Source organism: Chelonoidis abingdonii, chromosome 20 (assembly GCF_003597395.2).
Source record: "Chelonoidis abingdonii isolate Lonesome George chromosome 20, CheloAbing_2.0, whole genome shotgun sequence".
Lineage (NCBI taxonomy): Eukaryota > Metazoa > Chordata > Testudines > Testudinidae > Chelonoidis > Chelonoidis abingdonii.
Genome location: NC_133788.1, coordinates 1,001,906 through 1,021,129, shown reverse-complemented (window position 1 = coordinate 1,021,129; position 19,224 = coordinate 1,001,906).

Below are 19,224 nucleotides of genomic sequence, written 5' to 3'. Positions count from 1 at the left end.
ATGAGTTCAAGGGACAGTATGGTGCTTTGACCATGTTGAAACATGATTACAACCCTGTGCTGGCCCCGTGTTTTGGAGCAAGGGCTTGGAATCTGGCAGGAGGGCTGTCCTGGTGTCAAGGAGGGGCTGTTTGCTGTCCCTGGGAAAATTCATCCCGGTTAGGCTATTACGAGCTTCTAAAAAATCTTCTCTGTGTCTCATCCCCCTCTAGCAGTGTACAGCTTACTACTGCTACCAGTTCATCCTTTGCTCAGATGGCAGAGCTCTGTGTAGTGGATCTAAAGTCAAACACTGTTCCTAATCCAAGCTATAGTCAGCATAGTTTCACATGATGGAATTTCTGTTTGTTTTTAAATTGAGAAATTGAACACAAAATTCTATGTTCAAAGAAAGACAAGGCCCTCCAAAGTTAGAAAATGCAGGAATGAAGGTTTCTTATGCAATTTTAATTCAGCCTCCTTTTGCGTCTGCATTATACCATCTTTAATTACATGAGCCTATACTATTTTTTTCCACTAGATCCTTGTATCATTCAGTGCTCTGAGAATGGAATCTGTAAGACCCCTGCCTCATTTGTGACAAAGTATGTAGTGAATGAGGCAGGGACAGCAGGAAGAGAAAGGATGGTCTCATGGCTAAGACCATAAGAACGGTTATATTGCCTCAGACCGATGGTCCATCTTGCCCGGTATCCTGTACCCTGAAAGTGGCCAATGCCAGATACTCGAGACAGACTGAACAGGGCAATTTCCTGAGTGATCTATCCTCTCTCATCCACTCCCACCTTCTGGCAGTCAGAAGCTAGGGACACCATAGAATCATAGAATATCAGGGTTGAAAGGACCTCAGGAGCTCATCTAGTCCAACCCCTTGCTCAAAGCAGGACCCAATCCCCAACTAAATCATCCCAGCCAGGGCTTTGTCAAGCCTGACCTTAAAAACCTCTATGGAAGGAGATTCCACCACCTCCCTAGGTAACCCATTCCAGTGCTTCACCACACTCTGAGTGAAAAAGTTTTTCCTAATATCCAACCTAAACGTCCCCCACTGCAACTTGAGACCATTACTCCTTGTTCTGTCGTCGGGTACCACTGAGAACAGTCTAGATCCATCCTCTTTGCAACCCCCTTTCAGGAAGTTGAAAGCAGCTATCAAATCCCCCCTCATTCTTCTCTTTCTGCAGACTAAATAATCTCAGTTCCCTCAACTTCTCCTCATAAATCATGTGCTCCAGCCCCTTAATCATTTTTGTTGTGCTATGCTGGACTCTTTCAATTTTTTCCACATCCTTCTTGTAGTGTGGGGCCCAAAAACTCGACACAGTACTCCAGATGAGCCTCACAATGTCGAATAGAGGGAATGATTACATCCCTTGATCTGCTGGCAATGTCCCTACTTATACAGTCAAAATGCCATAAGCTTTCTTGGCAAGGGCACACTGTCACATCATATCCAGCTTCTTGTCCACTGTAACCCCTAGGTTCTTTTCTGTAGAACTGCCTAGCCATTTGGTCTTCTGTCTGTAACAGTGAATGGGATTCTTCCATCCTTAAGTGCAGGACTCTTGCACTTGTCCTTGTTGAACCTCATCAGGTTTCTTTTGGCCCGTCCTCTAATTTGTCTGTATCCTATCCCTACCCTCCAGCATATCTACCACTCCTCCCAGTTTAGTGTCATCTGCAAACTTGCTGAGGGTGCAGTCCACACCATTCTCCAGATCATTAATGAAGATATTGAACAAAACCAGCCCCAGGACCGACCCTTGGGGCACTCCTCTTGAAACCGGCTGCCAACTAGACATGGAGGTGCATTCCTGACCATCCTGGCTAATTGGCATTGATGGACCGATCCTCCATGAACTTAGCTAGTCCTTTTTTGAACCTGTTATAGTTGTGGCCTTCGCAACATCCCCTGGCAACTAGTTCCCCAGGTTGATTGTGCGTTTGTCCTTTTGTTTGTTTTAAATCTGCTGCCTATCAATTTCATTGGATGACCCCTAGTTCTTGTGTCATGAGAAGAAATAAAGAACACTTCCTTATTCACTTTCTCCACACCAGTCAAGATTTTATAGACCTCTATCATATCCCCCTTAGTCATTTCTTTTCCAAGCTGGAAAGTCCCAGTCTCATTAATCTCTCCTCACATGGAAGCTTTTCCATACGCCTAATCATTTTTGTTGCCGTTCTCTGTACCTTTTCCAATTCTAATATATCTTTTTTCAGATGGGGCAACCACATCTGCACACAGTATTCAAGGTGTGAGTGTACCATGGATTTATATAGTGACATGATATTTTTGTTTCATCTCTCCCTTTCTTAATGACTCCCAACATTCTGTTCGCTTTTTTGACCGCCGCTGCACGCTGAGTGGATGTTTTCAGAGAACTCTCCACAATGACTCCAGGATCTCTTTTTTGATTGGTAACAGCTAATTTAGTCATTTTGCATGTTGTGGCAAATTGCCATCACTCCTTATGATGGGTCTCGTGCTTTCTTTTCTTTGGGGTGGGGGGGTTCAGGGCATCATTTCTTGCCCCTGAATTGGAATATTAATTGCTCCACTAGCATCCTTGAGGAGGGGAGTGGAGAGGGAGGGACCTGGGCCCACCCTCTACTCCAGGTCCCAGCCCAGGGGACTTGAGGATAGTGGTGAACCGCTTGAACTGGCAGTTCCTTCCCCTGGGCTACTTCCCTCTCCTGCCCTTCAGCTTGTGGGGGGGCCTCCTGCCCTCCCTCTGCACAAGCCAGGTGCCCCTTACCTAGGGTCTTGGACTTCTTAGCCCACTGCAGCACTTCTCCAAACTGTTCTCTGCTCCAACACCAATCCTTTCTGCTCCAACTCCCACACTGTCTCATTGAAGCAGGGGTTTTTATCATGTGACTGGCTGCTGGTGCTCTAATTGCCTTCAGGTGCTCTAGTTAATCTATAGCAAACTTTCTTCCCCTTACGGGGAATAAGGATCCCTTCTAACACTCTCCTGCTGCCCTCTGGCCATGCTGTATCACATAGTATAGTTGGAATTACATTTTCCGATGTACATTACTTTGCATTTATCAACACTGAATTTCAGCTGCCATTGTGTCACCCAGTTATCCAGTTTTGTGAGATCCTTTTGTAGCTCTTCTCAGTCTGCTTTGGACTTAACTATCTTGAGTAATTTGTATCTGAAAATTTTGCCACCTCACTGTTTACTCCTTTTGCCAGATCATTTACAAATATGTTAAACAGCCCCAGTCCTAGCTCCATTCTGAAAACTGACCATTTATTCCCACCCTTTGTTTCCTATCTTTTAACCAGTTACTGATCCATGACAGGACCCTCTTATCCCATGACAGCTCACGTTGCTTAAAAGCCTTTGGTGAGGGACCTTGTCAAAGGCCTTCTGAGAGTCCAACTATGCTATATCCACTTGATCATCCTTGTGCACATGTTGGTTGACCCCCTCAAACCATTCTAATAGATTAGTGAGGTGTGATTTCCTTTTACAAAAGCTGTGTTGAATCTCCCCCAACATATTGTGTTCATCTAAGTGTCTGATAATTCTGTTCTTTACTACAGTTGCAACCAATTTCCCTGGTACTGAAGTTAGGCTTACCAGCCTGTAATTCCTGGGATCACCTCTGAAGCCTTTTTAAAGAATTGGCATCACATTAGCTATCCTCCAGTCAGCTGGTACAGAAGCTGATTTAAGCGCTAAGTTACATACCGTATTTAGTAGTTCTGCAATTTCATATCAGAGTTCCTTCAGAACTTGTGGGCGAATACCGTATAGTCCTGATGACTTATTGTTTAATATATCAGTTTGATCCACAACCTCCTCTATTGACACCTCAATCTGGGACAGTTCCTCAGATTTGTCACCTAAAAAGAATGGCTCAGGTGTGGGAAGCTCCTTCACATCAGTTGATGTTGAGTGCTTTCCTGGAGAACTGGCTTCTATCCCTGCCTCTGCCACAGAGTTCCTGTTTGATTCTGGGCAAGTCACTTGAATCAGACTAGTTTTGTGTGTGTGTGTGTGTGTGTGTGTGTGTGTGTGTGTATGCCTACTCTGAAGCACCTGGGGCCAGAATTGTAGATGTGCTGAGCACTTGCTTTTGCAACTGAAGACAACTGGAGCAGCGTTTTGAACATAAAAATGCCAAGTACTCTAGAAAATCAGATCCTAGGTGTCTCAAGTTGGGCACTGCAAATTAGTGGACACTTGGACAATTTTTGCTTTAAACTCTCTCTGTCTCAATTCTCCATCTGTAAACTGGGGGTGGTGTTATAACCAGGGCCAGTGCAAGGATGTTTCACGCCCTAGGCGAAACTTCCACCTTGCGCCCTCCACCCCCACCCCACTGCAGCTCCCCCTCTGCCCTGAGGCACCCCCCCTGCCCCAGCTCACCCCTGCTCCGTCTCCACCCTGAGCACACCGTCACCGCTTCACTTCTCACGCCTCCCAGACTTGCGGCGCCTAAGCTGATTGGCGCCGCAAGCCTGGGAGGCAGGAGAAGTGAAGCGGCCACGGCGTGCTCGGGGAGAAGGCAGGGCAGGTGTGAGCTGGGGCGAGGAGTTCCCCTGCATGCTGCCCCCCCATACTTGCTGCAGGCGGCCCTCCCCGCGCTCCCCTGCCCCAGCTCCCTCCACATAAATGCAGGTGGCGACCAGGGTGGCTGAAGATCTGGCAGCTGCAGTTGCTACCGAAGAAAATGGCGCCCCCCCAAATCCTAGCAACCTAGGTGGCCCTGGTTATAACAACCCCTCCTGTTCTCGCAGGGTGACCATAATTCATCAATATTTAGGAAGCACTCACATACACTGGTGAGAGCATTGCAGACACACTCAATTTGGTATTCAGTGCGGGCATGGATAGCGGGGGGTAAATTCCCTCCCACTGCAAGGGCCTCTGGCACCATGGCACACACCAGGTTAGTCTCCCTCCTGAGGACTGATGTGCTTTGGTCTAACCCAGGTCATTAATACAGGGGTAACTGAGTGAAAGGAATGCCTGTGTGATCCAGGAGGGCAGACTAGATGAGCTGATGATTCCTTCTAGCCTTGAACTCCATGAAATTCCAGGAGGCCAGAGGCCTGTGATAATGAGGAGAATTGGGATGGGATGTATAGGCATTGAAAGGGTCAGTGTGGATCTGAGAGGCCAGGTCCGTTACCTGGCTGACCTGGAGTGTGGGCGAGGCTTAACACTGAAGCTGAGCTGGATGGTAACTAGACAGCAAGAAAGCCCAGATTAGAAGGGGGCTTCAGGGAGAAAAGTCAGTCATTCTGGGGCTAGACAGTGGAGTGACCATGTCAAGGCTGATTCCCCACTCTGGCACGTCGAGGGCAGAAGGTGGGGGCCCACAAGGATTCTAAAAAATAATACTGGCCACTCCAGGCTGATATTAAACTCCCAAGGTTACAGCTTTTCACTGACCTTTGATGGCTAGATGCTGCTACCACCCAAGTGCAAAAATCCCTTTGAAAACCCAGGAAGGCACACTTGGGAATTCCTTCCTGAGGGGTATCCTCAAGCTCTTTCACCCCCCACCCCACCCCTAATCACATCTTCCTAGACATTTCCTGATCTACTGACATATCTGAGGGTTTCAAGTGAGTAGTTTCCAGGTATGATTTAGATGATTTTTCATACCTGGCCCCAAGCTTTTTACAGCATAGTTCTAGCCCTGTGTCATCTGCTCTCTGAGAAGAACAACAGACAGACAAAAGGGGGGTCTTGTTTCAATGTTTAAAAGTTCTAGCCTTCCCATTGGCTCTTTTGGCCAGGTAACCACTCACTTCCTTTTACCTATGCCTTGCAGTGATCCTTTTTAACCCTTTACAGGTAAAGCAAATAGAGAACAGCTACTAAGAAGGATTTTATAGCTAACTGGCTGGCTGGCTGTCCATAACAGGGAACTCTCGCCACCACCACCTTCATTTATCACATACCCCCCAAATCACAGACGGTGCTGGCCAGTCTGGTTTAGGTCAGGTCCACACTTGCTGGGATTTCTTCCTGGAGGTTTAGGAAACAGAGTTAGTAAGATACATACATCTCTAATTTTACTACAAATTACATGAAGAACTAACAGTATTTTTTATATTTTAAGGACTACAATGACTTTGAATACAGGGACATTTTTACTCGGCTGATTCTGGGAAACCTTCCCAAGAGAGTGCATCAGCCACTTTGTTCGAGGCTCCTGAAATTTGTTGTATCTCAAAATTAAAGTTTTGAAGAGCTAAACTCCTCTGAAGAAGTTTTTTGTTAGTCTCTTTTACAGCGTGAAGCCACTTCAGTGCAGCATGGTCAGTCTGCAGGTGGAAACACTGTCCCCAAATGTATGGGCATAGCTTCTCCAGAGCATACACAATGGCATAACATTCCTTTTCTGAGACTGACCAGTGGGTTTCCCTCCCAGAAAGATTTTTGCTGAGAAACACGACAGGATGGAATTGTTGATCTGGTCCTTCCTGCATTAAAACTGGTCCCGCACCAAGCTCAGACACATCTGTGGTTATGACGAACGGTTGGTTGAAGTCCGGGGCCCTTAGTACAGGGTCAGACGCAGGGGTCACCTTATGCCAGTTAAAGGCTTTCTGACAAGTCCTCTGAACTGTATTTGGCTATTTTTTCCTGGTTAGGTTTGTCAGTGTGGTGGCAATTTGGCTGTAGTATGGTACAAATTGTCGGTAATACCCGGCCAAGCCCAAGAAGGATTGGACCTGCTTCTTTGACTTAGGGGCAGGCCAATTTTGGATAGCATTTACTTTGGCCTGTAGGGGGTTGAGATACGTTACCCTGTTTAGGCCTATTTGACATTTTTGGCCTTAACGGTTAATCCTGCCTCCCTTACATGCTGGAAGACAGCTTGGAGGTGTGCCAGGTGTTCTGCCCATGAATCTGAGAATACGGCCACATCATCAAGGTAGGCAACTGCAGATTCCTCAGATCCAGCCAGAAGGTTATTGACCAGTCTCTTGAAGGTGGCGGGTGCATTTCGCAGTCCAAAAGGGAGCACATTAAATTCATACAGCCCTAAATGGGTGATGAAGGTTGACCTTTCCTTGGCAGGGTCATTTAGCGGCACTTACCAGTACCCCTTAGTTAAGTCTAAGGTGGAGATGAACTGGGCACGTCCCAATTTCTCCAATAGCCCATCTGTGCATGGCATTGGATAGTTTTTTGGGCGAGTTACAGCATTTAGCTTATGGTGGTCCATGCAAAAGCAGATTTCCCCATCTAGTTTGGGAATCAGAACCACTGGAGAGGCTCACGCACTCTCAGAGGGGCTGATTACACCCATCTGTAACATGTCCTTGAGCTCCCTTTCTATTGCTGTTTTGGCTTGAGGAGCCATCCAGTAGGTTTGGGCTCTAATTGGGCAAGCATCACCTGTGTCAATGGAGTGGTATGCCCATTGTATCGGTCCTGGGGTGGCTGAAAACATTGACACGAAGCTGGTGCACGGCTCCTGGATTTGCTGTTACTGCTTACACCCAAGGATTGTAGAAAGACTCACCTCTTCTACGCCACCATTGCTTTTTCCTTCTTGGTAGACTCCATTAGGCCACTCAGCGTCATCTCTTTCCAGCGCTGTAAACTGGACAACCTTGATTTCTCGGGAATAAAAGGGCTTTAGGGAAATACCATGGTATACTTTAGGTTTTAGGGTAGGATCTGGGAATGCTATCAGGTAATTACAGCTTCCAGGCACTCTTGGACCATAAATGGCCCCTCCTATGATGCTTCCCTCTTATTGGCCTGGAGCACATTCAGGACCATGACTTGGTCACCTACTCTGAAGGAACGCTCTCTGGCATGTTTATCATACCAGGCCTTTTGCGCTTGTTGAGCATCCTGTAGGTTTTCTTGAGCAAAGGCTAGAGAGTCTTTGAGGGTGTTTTGCAGGTTAGCTACAAAGTCCAAAATGTTAGTTCCTGGAGAAGATGTAACCCCCTCCCATTGCTGGTTCACCAACTGTAATGGGCCCTTAACTTCGCGGCCATAAATGAGTTCAAAGGGTGAAAATCCCAAACTGGGATGTGGTACAGCTCTGTAGGCAAAGAGCAACTGCTGCAACACTAGGTCCCAAATCATTGGAGTGAATCATTCACAAATGTACGTATCGTGGCCCCCAAAGTCCCATTAAACTTCTCCACTAGGCCATTTTTTGATGGTGGAAAGAGGTAGCAACCAAGTGGTTCACCCCATGAGCTTCCCAAAGATGTTTCATGGTCTCTGCCAGGAAGTTAGTTCTTTGAGTGCTTGCTCATGTCTGTTCCACAGTAGGTGTTCGTGCTTGCCACATGCACTGGTGCCAGAAGTTTTCCCTCAGCAGTATCCATAGGGGGAGCTCTGCTGTGACCCCTGGAAGTGGCACGCTATAAGGGGAGCCACACGCTTCTCCCACTCTCAGTTCCTTCTTGCTGCCAGTGACGGTGCATCGGAACTACTCACTCCAGCTTTGCTGCAGCTCATCCCAAATCTCGTTCGTTGTTCAGTAGTACCTGTATCGGTTAGTTTGTGAAAGTTCTAGTTTAGTTAGTTATTCTTTGGGCTGGGGCATGCCCCAAGACGCAGGGTATAAATCATGTGAGTCTTGCAGGCTTTCAATGCCCAGGAGTGACCTGCACACTGACTGTCTCCGCTGCCTGGGCAAATCCCACATCAGTGACCGCTGTCAAATCTGCAGGTCCTTCAAACCTAGGATGAAAAAAGAGAGAGAGATTAGACTTCAGCCATTCTCATGGAGTCAGCACTGGCTCCTACCCTGGTGCACCGAGCGGAATCGGCAGCAGATACTTTGTCCTCGGTGCGTGGCGATCCCCCAGCACTTTCCAGTGACCAGCACTGCTCCATGTCAAAAAAGTAGAGGAAGGCTTTGTTGTCTCAGAAGTGTAGAGAGAAGGCACAGGGGGGGAGGCTAGACCCAAGTCAGGCAGCCCCGGTTCCCCCCTCCTACAGGAGCCGCTCCCGACATGGCCACCATTGCTGATCGCGCTCCAACTGTCCCAGGTTGAGGCACCAAGTTCGCGACTCCCAGTGGGGATCGCCAGCTCCATGTCATCAAGAATCCAAGCATTAAAGTGTCTCGACTAGCAGCAGCTCGAGGTGGCACTGTTCCTCGATGCCAGAGTCCAGATACCATGGCAGACGTTGTGCTCGGTATCACCGCACGTACCACTCGCCTGGCACCGACAGGTCATTGGCAACCCCGACCTCGTCCCGCAGGCAGCACCCTATGACCCAGCCGGGCCAACCGACCAGCTGGTGCCACCGGTGCTGCACCAGGGCTAATGGCAGGGACTCCCATGGCAGGGCCAGTGATGCCAGTGGACTCCCTGGCCCCCCGTGCACGTCCTGCAAGGCTCTCCGTCAATAGCGGGCGCATTGGAGGCTCCGACAGTTGCGCTATCCAGACCTCCAAGGGATAGATCGGCAGGTCACAGCTCCTTGCCACCGCAAAAGGAGTCCGACCAAGGGGCGGATCCCGCAGCACCAGCCAGCGTGCAGAGCCTGGTATTGGCCCCCTCCCCTGCACCAGAGGACAAGATCGCAGCTCCGCCCCCCTCCCTACCGCAGGAGGACTTCAGGGATCATCAGGCACTGCCAAAGCAAGTAGCATCCAGTCTCCATCTCCGAGCTGAGGAGATGGAGGGACCCTCGGGCTCGCTGTTTAATGTGCTTTCATCCTCTGCACCGAGCAGAGTGGCCCTCCCGCTCCATGAACGGGTGGCCAACGTCTCCAATGCCCTCTGGCAAACACCGGCCTCCCTGGCCCCGATATTGAAATGGGCAGAGTGCAAATACTTTGTGCCCATGAAGGGGCATGAACACCTCTATACTCACCTGGCCCCCAACTCCTTAGTGATGGAATCTGTGAACTACAGGGAAAGACAAGGCCAACCAGGACCCGCACCCAAGAATAAAGACTCCAAAAGACTGGACTCGTTTGGCAAAAAGCTTTATTCGTCTGCCAGCTTCCAGCTCTGGGTGGCCAACCACCAGGCCCTCCTCAGACATTATGAGTTTAACTTGTGGGAGTCACTGCCAAAATTCGAGCCCTCCCTTCCGGAGCACAAAAAGAAGGAATTCAAGTCACTGGTGGAGGAGGGCGCCGCTGCCGCAAAGGCTGCTTTGCAGGCGGCGTCAGATGTGGCTGACATGGCTGCTCAATCCATGGCCTCAGCGGTGTCCAAGCGCAGGGCATCGTGGCTTTTGCTATCCGGGCCGTCCGTGGAGGTGCAATCTGCGATGCAGGATCTTCCCTTTGGCGGCAAGGACCTGTTTGCGGAACAAACAGACATGAGTCTCCACGGCATGAAGGACTCACGTGCCACCCTTCAAACCCTCGGGCTCTATGTCCCGCCCAAGGAAAAGCCTAAGGTGCAAGCCTCCATCCCTGCACCTCAGCCTAGATACGAGCCCGCCTACAAGAGCCCAAAAGTCAGAAGAGGCCACCTCAGAGGCAGTCTCGCTCTGCCCCACAGCCTGGGCCCTCCAGGGGCAAGCAGCAGGGCAAGAGGCGGTTTTGACTGGCTGCGGGAAGGTACCCTGGTGACCCCCAAAAGGACCCTCCCACCAATAAAGTTGGGTTTCAGCAACTGCTTGTCTGCGTTCCTTGTGGAATTGTCCTGAATAACATTGGACCAATGGGTCCTCAGCACCATTTCCCAGGGTTATACGCTACAGCTTGCCTCATGCCCGCCCTCCCTCCACCCTCCCTTGGATGGCAGGGGGCACCCGTCACATTTACCCCTGCTACAGCAGGAAGTGGGTCAGCTCCTCAGCCTGGGAGCTGTGGAGAAGGTTCCGTGGGAATTCCAGGGGAAAGGATTCTACTCTCGTTACTTCCTGATCCCCTAGACAAAAGGGGGTCTCAGACCCATCCTGGATCTGCGAGGTCTCATTGGTTCATAGCAAAATGCCGGTTCCTCATGGTCCCTCTGGCATGTATCATACCCTCTCTGGACCCTGGCGATTGGCATGCGGCCCTGGACCTTCAGGACACATACTTCCATATCCACATATTCGAGGGGCACAGAGGCTTCCTCTGCTTCCTAGTAGGACAGGACCACTACCAATTTACGGTTCTCCCCTTTGGCCTGGGTGTTCACAATATGTATGGCAGTAGTGACGGCCTACCTCAGACACCGAGGGGTACAGATATTCCCCTACCTTGACGACTGGCTGCTCAAGGGCACCTCCCGATCCCAAGTTCAGATCCACGTGGACCTGCTCTTGGCCATGTATGCCAAACTAGGCCTCCTAGTAAATGAGGCCGTCGACACTGGTCCCAGTGCAGCACATAGAATTCATAGGCGCTATCCTGGATGCTTCCAAGGCCACAGCCTCTCTTTCCATGGACAGTTTCCGGACCCTGAAGGGGCTTATAGCCTTGATCATGGAGTTTCCCGTTACCATGGCCAGGGCGTGCCTACAGCTTCTGGGCCACATGGCAGTGTGCACGTACGTGGTCCACCATGCCAGGCTTCGTATGAGGCCCCTCCAGCTCTGATTGGCCTTGGAGTTCTCCCAGGCCCAGGACAAACTGGACAAGGTCCTCTCAGTACTGGCAGGGGTGATCGCCACGCTACAATGGTGGTCCTGCCTGGACAATATTCTCCAGGGAATTCCCTTCCAGGACCCCACCCCAACACTAGACCTGGTGTCCAACGCGTCAGACCTGTGCTGGGGAGCCCACTTAGGGAACTCTCAGACCCAAGGGATGTGGTCAGCCGAGGAGCTGTCCCTTCACATAAACCTCAGGGAGCTCAGGGCAATACGATTAGCCTGCGTAGCGTTCAGCTCGCAGCTGCACGGCAAGGTGATCAAAGTATTCATGGACAACACCGCCACAATGGTTTACATCAACAGGCAAGGCGGGACGCGGTCCTTGGCCCTCTGCCAGGAAGCCTTCAACCTCTGTATAGCCCACGACATCTCCCTGAAGGCCTTCCACCTGCTGGGCATCAACAACACACAGGCCAATCACCTGAGCAGGGTTTTCTCCTCCCAATACGAGTGGTTGCTCCACTTGGAGGTGACTCACCAAGTCTTCCAAGCATGGGGCTCTCCCCAAGTTAGACCTGTTTGCGACCAGGCAGAACCACCATTGCCACAGGTTCTGTTCCAGTGGGGGCTGGGGGGAAGCAGTCAAAAAAATCTTCTGTCCACAATGGCTTGTCTGATGTCCGCAGACCTTCTTTTTTTGGGGAGAAGATAACACCTCCTGTGGTGACTAGTTTTTCACACTTGGCAGCACTTCTCGCCTGATTCATAGAATATCAGGGTTGGAAGGGACCTCAGGAGGTATCTAGTCCAATCACCTGCTCAAAGCAGGACCAACCACAACTAAGTCATCCCAGCCAGGGCTTTGTCAAGCCTCACCTTAAAAACCTCTAAGGATGGAGATTCCACCACCGAACCCATTCCAGTGCTTCACCACCCTCCTAGTGAAACAGTATTTCCTAATATCCAGCCTAGACCTCCCCCACTGCAACTTGAGACCATTGCTCCTTGTTCTGTCACTGCCACCACTGAGAACAGCTGAGCTTCATCCTCTTTGGAACCCCCCTTCAGGTAGTTGAAAGCAGCTATCAAATCCCCCCTCACTCTTCTCTTCTGCAGACTAAACAATCCCAGATCCCTCAGCCTCTCCTTGTAAGTCATGTGCTTCAAGCCCCTAATCATTTTCATTGCCCTCTGCAGGACTCTTTCCAATTTGTCCGCATCCTTTCTCTGGGGGGTGGAGGGGGCGGCAAAACTGGATGCAATACTCCAAGTGTGGCCTCACCAGTGCCGAATACAGGGGAATAATCACTTCCCTCGATCTGCTGGCAATGCTCCTACTAATGCAGCCCAATATGCCATTAGCCTTCTTGGCAACAAGGGCACACTGCTGACTCATATCCAGCTTCTCACCCACTGTAACCCCTAGGTCCTTTTCTGCAGAACTGCTGCCTAGTCCCTCAGTCCCTAGTCTCTAGAGGTGCATGGGACTCTTCTATCCTAAGTGCAGGACTCTGCACTTGTCTTTGTTGAACCTCATCAGATTTCTTTTGGCCCAATCCTCCAATTTGTCCAGGTCACTCTGGACCCTATCTCTACCCTCCAGCATATCTACCACTCCTCCCAGCTTAGTGTCATCTGTGAACTTGCTGAGGGTGCAATCCATCCCATCATCCAGATCATTAATAAAGATGTTGAACAAAACCAGCCCCAGAACCGACTGCTTGAAACCAGCTGCCAACTAGACATTGAGCCGTTGATCACTACCCATTGAGCCTGGCAATTTAGCCAGCTTTCTAGACACCTTATAGTCCATTCATCCAATCCATACTTTTTTAACTTGCTGGCAAGAATAATGTGGGATATGAATAGCAGATCCTCACTGTAAGTGATGACACAAGGAGGCTGCAGATTCTTAAGGGGCCAGCTGCACTTGCTTACAGCTTGGAATCCTTAGGGGTTCCATTCACGGGTTAAAAATCCCTTTAGCCTGGGTCCAGCACTTCCCCCAGTTCAGTCTTTGGTCCTTAGGTGTTTCCAGGAACCTTCTTGGGTGGGGGAGTCAGTGAAGAACCACAATGATGTCACTCCCCTGCCTTATATAGCTTTTGCATATGGCAGGAATCCTTTGTATCAAAGCTTGGTTCCCATGCCAGTCAGTGGAAAATACTGATGTCCCAAGATGGAGATCTGCAACAGGTCACCTGGTCACATGTCCCTGTTGTGTCACATCAGCCATTACTCGGAGGCTGTCTCTAGCATCCTCAGGAGGGCTCCCCAGGTGGGAGATAAGATTCTCCTAAGGCCTATTGTTCTCTCTAACGGCCCTTTCTCACCCACTATCTAGGCTTAAATCATCTTGTCTAGTCACCCAGGTGTAACTACATTTTGAAATACAGATACATTGTCAATATTTGTAACTTCAGATACAAAAATGATACATGCATTCAAATAAGATAATCATAGTCAGCAAACCATAACCTTTCCAATGACACCTCACATGATTTATCTTGCATAAAATACCTTATAACTATGCCATACTAACAGCATAATAATATCACTATGAAGAATATGGGATGCAAAGTGAGAGGTATCATTTGACAACTCATAATTTGATGATCAGTGCTGTCCTGATAAAATATGTGCGGCAACACCATATGTGAAGTTATAAGTGTGACAGGATCCCTGCAGTGCAGTCAGGGACTGTGGGTCTGCTCTACCCTCTGCTGTACCCCTGGGTTGTCTCTCACAATGCTTTGCTAGTGACAAGCAGCAAACCCCTCTAGGCATTATGATCACTCAGCACAACCGCATGTGGAGCACCCCCACCCAGATATAGTGCACGAATGCTCCCAGAGCCACTCATGGATCACACAGGAAAAGGCACCAGCTCCCAGCAATGTACCTCAGGAATATACTGTCTTGCACTGCTCAAGACGAGCAGTGCAAATTTATTAATTGGTTCACCACCTCATCAATGGAAAGTGGATACTCACCAGCCTTTGTAAAACCTGAGCACATTTACCATTCACTTTAGGCAAACTCACGGGTAAAGATAAACAGTAAAACAAATGTATTGACTACAAAAGATAGATTTTAAGTGATATTAAGTGATAGGCAAAAAGTCAGAGTTAGTTACCAAAAGAAGTAAAAGATTAGCACAGTCTACACTCTCAACCCTACTAGACTGGGCAACATCTAGACTAAGCAGTTTTTCTTGCCCCACTGGATACTGCAGTTCATAGCACACAGATTTCACCCTTGAAATCTGGGCCAGTCTCCTCTGCTTAAGTCTTCTCAGTGTCCTTGTTGCTTACAACATGGGTGGGGGAAGGAGAAAAGCGAAGCATGGACCTGCTCTATTCTGTTTTATACCCTCAGTCCCATATGCCTGGAGAACACACAAGTCCAGGCATGTCTGTGGGCACTGCTGAGTCTCCAGACAAGGTTGAGCAATTCCCCTGGTGGAGCCTCATGCAGGTGAGTCATTGAATTGTCACTCCCTTGCTGGACAATGGCTGTTGTTGGGTTGTTTGACACTTGCTGTTGCCTCTGGGGAGCTAATATCTGGCTGATTCCCCAACTTACAGCATGTTTTAGTGACAACCATACAACACAATCTCATAACTTCATATGCATTAATGATACACGTATACGGATAGAAAAATGACTTTTAGCAAATCATAACCTTTCCCCTGATACCTTGCAAGGCCTGCTTTATATGTAAGGTTATGATTATATAAAAATGAGGTTACAGGATGCTCCCCAAAAGTGTAGAATGTCACAATAAGATTCCACTCTGTGGTATTATTAACACATCTTACAAACAAATAGGTCTGTGAACTCTGCTTAATTTGCATTTAAGCAGTAAACAGAATCACCAAGTAAGAATGGAAATAAAGGAAGCTCAAACAGGTGAGGCTAAAGCAGCAGGGAACATCCTTCCACATAAATTCTTTTTCTCCTACACAGTTCTGCAATATAACACTTGGGAGTACATGAATGGCCTCAGGCGGGACAATCCAACAATGGATTTTGACAGAAAAATCTGTGCTAGCAGTGCAAGTAGTGGATTGTCCCCATGGCCTTTGCCTCTCGACTTCTAAGCAGTGGATGTATGGTGGATGGTATGGATGGTGTGAGAAGGTGTTGCTGTGTCCCTATTGGGAAGGGGTATGCAGGAGGTAATGGTTCAGTCCCACCATGACCCCCTATGGGGCATGCCCACTATTTTACAAGGACAAGTGAGTGGGCAACGTACCTCAAAATACAAGCAAATAACATCAAAGCAGAAGTACTAAAAGAACGTGTAGTTTGGGTAGCCAGACTACGTCTGGTTGGCACCCCACTCAAGTGTCAGGCTAACCCAGGTAAAACCCAACACCAGGTATTCCAGACAGCCAACCCCAAACGGGTAAAGGATGAGGCCCTGGTATGGTTTCTGGATGGGAGTTGTGTGTACTGGGGGGAAGGGAGCTGAAAACTGTGGGATTAGCTGTTGTGGGCATGAGAGGAACAGAGACAGTCTGTACTGTTGGCTTTTCACTGGAAGAACGGTCAGCCCAGGAAGCAGAGCTGGTGGCCTTGCTGACAATAGACTCCACATTTGAGGCAGAATGTTGGGGGCGGGGGTGGATTTGGATTATGTGTTTCATGGGGCCACCTTGCTGTTAAGATAGTGGGTGGACAATCGGTTCAGGGCAAAGGACAGCTCAACTATTAACCATGCCACTGGGTGGAGGTGCATGGAGGAGCTCAGTCATCCTTTTACACGAAGCAAATTGGTAAAAGTAAAGGCACACAAAAAGGCAGGACCGTTAAGCAAAGGGAATAACCTGGCAAATACAGAGGCAAAACAAGCTGCAACAAAGGCACCCCCATGGCCATGGGAGCCACAGCAAAGTGTTCCCTTAGCAGTAATAACCAGAAGTGAGGTGGACATAGATTGGGGAAGTCGCATTCAAGAATTGCAGGAATCTGATCTGGAACTGATGGGCGTTACAAAATTGTGGATAAACGTGTAACCCTTCTGCCTGTCACAGGGGCTGGGTTCAGTATCTAGGGGTTCCATTTCAATAGCACAATGTAAAACCGGCTCAAGCCCCCACCCAGTGACCTGGGACAATTAGATACCACCTCCTTCAGGTGCCTCTAGGAGGCAATACTTCCCCTCTTACAAGCACGGAGTCTGAGTGTAGCAAAATCCTTTTAATAAAAAAGGGAAACAAAGCAGCATCATGTTGGGGAAACACCACAAACAGGATTTATAACACAAACCATGAGCAAAAGACCCACCTCCAAGTAAGTTTGGCAGTGCCCTTTTCCCCTCAGGGTCTTAAGTCTAACTACCCAAAAACTCATCCAAAATTCCAACACTCCAAAGTCTCTTGAGTCCAGCAACCCCAAAATCACCCAAAAGTCTCTGTCTCTGGTCAGTGCAGCCCCAGAGTTCAAAAGTTTATCTGCAGAGTTTTACACACACCCCCTGTAAAGGTATTATTCCCACTTTGAACTTTAGCGTCCAGAAAGTGAGGACCTGCACATACCCTTCTAAGCTTAATTCCTAGCTTAGACCTGATAGTGCTGCCACCAACCAAAAATATAGGGTTTTGGTACACTTCCTGTCCCCCAAAACCTTTCCTGGGAGACCCAAGACCCAAACTCCTTGGGTCTTAAAACAAAGAGAAATAAACATTCCCCCTCCTTTCCCCCTCCCAGACTTTCCCTGAGAGATCACTGTGATCCAAATTCCTTGAATCTTAAAACAGAGAGGAATTAACCTTCCCCCCCTTCTTTCTCCCCACCACTCCCTGGTGAGTTCAGACCCAATACCCTTTGGTCTTAAACAAGGAAAAAAATCAATCAGGTTCTTAAAAAAAGAAAGTGTTTAATTAAAGAAAGAAAAAGTAAAAATTATCTCTGTAAAACCAGGATGGAAAATGTTTACAGGGTCTTCAGCTATACATAGACTAGAGGGACTCCCTCCCCCCTAGCCTAAGTTACAAGTTACAGCAAACAGAGGTAAAATATCCTTCTAGCAAAATACACATTTGCAAATAAAGAAAACAAACAAAAGACTAAATCCGCCTTCTAAGCTAGTATTACTATTTTGACATAGAGGACTGTTTCAGAAAGATGGAGAAACCCCCCCCAGCTGGCTTGCACGTCTGGTCCCCTTAGCCAAGAGAAACAAAGAACAACACAAACAGCACAACAAGACTTCCATGCACCAAGATTTGAAAGTATCTTGTCCCTTGATTGGTCCTTTGGTCAGCGTGTCATCAGGTTCACTAAGAGGCTTGTTAACCTTTACAGGTAAAAGAGACATTAACCCTTAACTATCTGTTAGGGATGACCTCCCCTAGCAGCTAGCGGGAAATGAAGGGGGGAAAGGGTCACAGAGGAGTGTTAAGCGGGAAAACCTTACGTGGTTCAAGGCCCAACTGCCCCATCGTCTCCATGGGGATTTCTGCTTGGCAAGCTTCACCACCGACACTCCACTCCTCAGCACATCCCACGAGCTCGCGCTCTCAGCCATTTATTATAATCTTAGGCTCTCATATTAGCACAGCTACTCGGTAATACCAGCTCTTGTAGATTGTACTTGTAGTAGAGGAGCCCCGTGCTGTGACACATGTACCCAAAGTGAATTCTGCCAGTAGTCTGCAACTAGAATTCTATACAGAATCAAATAATTAGCTCTGATATTCTACAGTGGGAGAGAGAAAACAAATTAGCCATTTCAGGCCACACGTATGACTGACGACATATGCACACACCAGCACCTCCCAAATTCAACTCATTTGAAACCATATCCCTGTTAGCAAGTGACTACTTTAGTTTGATGGGTGAAGTCCCTCTTAAAACTCTTCAAGCTCCTCATTCACATAATCAGTGGTAACAACACTTAAGTCTTCCTGCCAATACAGAGAACGCGGAAGATCAGACAGCGCCAATATCAGAGGGTACGCCTTGATCTTCTGACTGTGAAGCAGCGAGAATTGTGCACTTAAGAATAACAGAGGTTGGAGCGTGAGCTTCGTGGGTGATACCCACTTGGTCAGACCAGGTAGTGGAAAGTTTCCAGGGGGCAGGATTAATAATGCAAGCAAGCTAGAGATACGAGGTTATTTCAGTCAGGGAGGGTCGAGGCCTTTCTAGCAGTGAGAGGTGTGAAAACCAAGGAGAGAAAACTGGTTCCTGTAATTGGCAAGCCATCAGAACCAGTTTCTCCTCCTTCGGTTTTCACATCCTAACGCTAGACAGGGCTCACCTCCCTGACGAAACTAACCTCGTTATTCTCTAGCTTGCTTGCTGCATTTTATACATGCCCCTGGAAATTTCCACTACCTGCGTCTGACGAAGTGGGTATTCACCCACGAAAGCTCACGCTCCAAAACCTGTTAGTCTATAAGGTGCCACAGGATTCTCTGCTGCTTTCACAGCAGCCAAAGTGACCATTGGGGCAGCTGTGGGCTCATGCTAGGTGGGGTGGGTGTGCCTATGCAAACAAGATCAGCCTCTGAAGTTCTTTTCCGCAACTCGCCACAATTCACCACCAGATGTCAAGGTACAGCTCATCCTGACTCTGCTTACACATGTACCAAAGGTGGAACTGAGGGAAGATATTGCATGTGCTTTCACAGCCCAAGGACCAGTAATGCTGTGCCCTCAGGGTAGTCAAGCAGCCTTCCCAAGCTGGGTGTATGGGAGCCTGGCAGGGGGAC